The following is a 4,149-nucleotide window of genomic DNA, read 5'->3' on the forward strand; positions in this document are numbered from 1 at the left end:
TGAGAAGGAGGGGGTGGACATAACCCAGAAATGAAGAACATTATTTTCAACAGAAGGCTTCTTCAATCTTGTTCTGTTTCATTACATTGTATTTAGTGACTGTAGGGGATGGGGTGGGGTGGGGATAGGTATGCAGGTGTGTGTTTGAGGGATTTAGGTGTGTGGGTTGATGTGTGTGTGTGTGTGTGTGTGTGTGTGTGTGTGTGTGTGTGTGTGTGTGTGTGTGTGTGTGTATGTGTAGGTGAGAATACCAAGGAACACCTGTGAAGGCCAAAGGAAACTTTTGAGAATCTATTCTCTCCTAACACCATGGGAGATAAAAATTGACCTCAGACCGTCAGACCTGGCAAGAAGTGCCTTTATCCTCTGAGCCACCACAGCCTCTCAACACGTCTCTGTGTTCTTCTCTATGAACTTCTCAGTGTTGTATTTGGGATGAACTGGGTTTCCTTAAATATAAACGACACATCTTTGGTAGCAGGAAATCATCACTAGGAAATGTACAACTGAGATGGTGTGATCTTAAAGACGTAGGGAAGAAGTGTGCTTCTCTACATTCATAGTACCTAGAGGTAGGCTTGTGTGTCTGTCACCCCGGGGATTTCCATACTGGATAGTGACTGCTAGGTTTGCTGAGTGGATGCTTCAAGCACAGTTCTGCAGGCCACAGGTTCAATGGTTTCCAGTGAAGTTCTTAGAAGTAGACTGCCAGACTGCCTGGATCCCAAATTAGGTGTCCCCAATTTACTTCATAAAAATGAGGAAAACTCATATTAAGAAAAGACTAAATGGTCCCTACTGGCTAATTTGTATATGTTTTAACTAAGATACACGTTGTTAAGACTTGTTGTATTTTCCTGAAATATTTTTGCTTCTCACTGGACCTGGCCTGCCTTCCGCCTTTATGAAACCAAGGCCATAAATGGTACCAAGTTCATCTTATCAGTTCATTCACCCAGAAGCCATTAACTTAACAGAAAAGAGATAAGGTGTAAGGCTGCCTTGACTTCTTTCTGAAGCTAAGTTTCAAGTTTGTTTTAGATGCAATCAAGACATCAACACTCCTGACATGCCGGTTTTGGGGAGGCAGGGTGATCGGTAAACTTCTACGAATACAGGGTTATCAGCACACTTAATTGCAGGCTGACAGATGTGCAGACACAAGCCCATTTTGGAAAGTTGGTGACATATCGTTCTCCCGCATATATCTCAGAATGCAGTTGTAGCATCCAGCCAGGAAACAGAAATGTCTTCCAATAGAATCCAGGAAAACCAAGTCAGTCCTGCTGTGTTCAGTGAACCTTCTCTGAAACTAAAGTCCCAGCAAATACCGTGAGAGCCCTGGGGACACCATCCACATGCACCATTGCCCAGTAATACCTTTTCAATATGTATAATGCTGATAAGTTCTTTCTTTGTTCAAAATTTTGATGTAGTCTGGGAGCTGAGTAAGGTATGTCCTAGGGGATTAGGTTAAATGATATCACTGGTAACCTGGGTTCTTTTAAATGGCAGCTTTAAAAGGGTCAATAACTCTATAGCTAGGAAAAAGAAGCTTGAAGTTACAGAGGCGACAAAAGCTGCTGGGCCTGGTGGCAAAGGCCAGTGCCCCACAGCTACTGGGGTAGCCAAGTAAGGAAGATCATTAATTCAAGGTCTACTGGGGTTACAGAGTGGGTTCAAGGAAGTTAAAAAGGGCTAAGAAGGTAGCTCACTTAAATTGTTTTTAATATTCTTTTTAAAGTTTATAAGAATATAGTTCTTTGATGAGGTCTTCCCTAGAACGGAAGAGGGCCTAGCTAAACCTCCCATAGCACACGCACACACAAGACTAGATTTGTTAAATTTGTTATATAATAACATTAAAGCCTGATGCCAAGTCTGATGACCTTAGGCTCCAGGCACATGTAGAAGGAGAAAATCAACTCCCAAAATCATGTTGTTCTCTGACCTACACATGCACCACATAGGCTTCCTAAAAGTTTCTTTTTAGAGTGAAACATTGGAACATAGTTCCAACATTTAGGAGAAGGCAAGAACACCAGTCTAAGGTCAGCTTGGACGACAAAATAAGAGTCTGTCTTGAAAAGAAAAAAAGAAAGGTGAACAATTATCTGCCCAAGGAACTCTGTATGTATGCCCAGTAGTTATATTCATACAAAAACATATACAGCTCTTAATACCATTATTTATAACAACTAAATGACAAAAGCAATGAAAACCAACCAGGCTGGGGTGAATATGATCAAAATACTTTATGCGTATGTAAGAAAATATCATAATGAAACCCATTCGTATGTAAAGTTTACATATGCTTATATAAAATACTTTTCTAATTTCCCCTTTTATTGAAAATATGTTCTTTTCTCACTAAGCATATCCTGTTTACAGTTTCCCCTCCCTCTACTCCTCCCAGTTCCTCCCACCTCCCACCCCTCAGGATCCATTTCTCTCGTTAGAAAAGAACGGGCTTCTAACGAATAACAACCAAACATGACAAAATACAATATAATAAGATAAAACAAAAGCATCACATCAAAATTGGAAAGGACAAGCCAACAGAGGGAAAAGAGCCCAGGAGAAGGCACAAGGCTCAGAGACCGAGTCCTTCTCATACCCAGGAGTTCCATAAAAACTCAACTGAAAGCCATAACATACACGAGGAAGACCTGGTGCAGAACCACACAGGTTCTGTGCTCCCTGCCTCTGCCTTCATGGATATAATACACTTCTAAAAACTAGAAACAAGCCATACATTTTTCACCAGGTGCACAGATAAACACAGGTAAGGAGTCTAAGATAAAGCCATTCTTGATCGTTGTCCTTTTAAGACAGTCACACTGCACAGCTCAGACTGCCCTGGGACTCACAATGGTTCTCCTGCACCAGCCTTCCAAGTCTATGCAGCATTCCAGCATCCCCTCAGCCCTGGAAATCTACATTTCCAGGATGTTAAAAGAGAAGGATTGCAAATTGAAGGCTAGCCTGGGCTAGTTAAGAAGACTCACACCCCTGCCCCCATACCTCCCACCCCCACCCTGTCCTCAGACAACTCAAGGCAACTGTCAAATAGCCCCTCTGGGACCAGGTACTTCTGATGAGTAGTACCGTGCTCAGTAAAAGAAGTGCTAAAATGAGCATCTTCCTCCTTGGAGAAGAGTTATGAGCTGCCCAATGGGCAGGTAGGTGATCACCATTGACAATGAGAGGTTCCAGTGTCAGAGGCTCTCTTTCAGTCCTCCCTCCTGGGCATGGAGTCCTGTGGCATTCATGAGACCACCTTTAACCCCATCATGAAGTGTGATGTGGACATCCACGAAGTCCTGTACGCCAACACAGAGCTGCCTGGTGGTACCACCATGTATCCAGGCATTGCTGACAGGATGCAGAAGGAGATCACAGTCCTAGCACCCAGCACAATGAAGATTAAGATTATTCCTTCCCCACCCTCCAGAGCTCAAGTACTCAGTCTGGATGGGCGACTCCATCCTGGCCTCATTATCCACCTTCCAGCAGATGTGGATCAGCAAGCAGGAGTATGACCAGTAGGGCCCCTCCATCATGCACTGCAAATGCTTCTAGATGGACTGAGCATGTGCCAGGCATCTGCTGTGTGAGCTGATTCTGAAGTACCGATTTGCCCTGGCAAATGTACACACCTCATGCTAGCCTCATGAAACTGGAATGAGCCTTTGAAAAGAAATTTGTCCTTGAAACTTGTATCTGACATCAGCATTGGATCGTAGAACTCGTTGCTGATTTTTGACCTTGTATTCAAGTTAACTGTTCCCTTGGTATATGTTTACTACCATGATTTAGTCCTGAGTTCATGAGGCTCGGTCACTTGGTGGCTGGGGAGAGCATACTGTGGAAGAGAAGTCCCCAGCCTAGCGGACCTCTGTGAGCACCATGTAGTAATATGTGCGGGGTATTAGCTGACGGCAGACTTCCAGGATTTTCCGAGGCTGACAAGGAATCTTGCACGAGTTACCACTTCTTCTTGCCATCTAACATGGTGGGAAAGTCTGAACCTCAGGACCAGTTTCCGTTCTGTTTTTCTTTCCCTCCTGACCACCATGGGTTGTTACTCGTGTTGCGTTGGGAACCTTTGCATCAACACCTGTAAATGTATTCATCCTTTTAATTTAT

General features: G+C 43.6%; 2 pseudogenes; both read left to right on the plus strand.

Annotated features, from left to right (window-relative positions):
• Positions 1 to 3,170: 3,170 nt before the first annotated feature.
• Positions 3,171 to 3,582, plus strand: LOC116914693 (annotated as a pseudogene).
• A 337-nt stretch (positions 3,583 to 3,919) lies between these two features.
• LOC116914983 overlaps positions 3,920 to 4,149 on the plus strand; it is a 4,386-nt pseudogene continuing 4,156 nt past the window's right edge.

This window comes from Rattus rattus, chromosome 13 (genome assembly GCF_011064425.1).
Source record: "Rattus rattus isolate New Zealand chromosome 13, Rrattus_CSIRO_v1, whole genome shotgun sequence".
NCBI classification, from domain to species: Eukaryota; Metazoa; Chordata; class Mammalia; order Rodentia; family Muridae; genus Rattus; species Rattus rattus.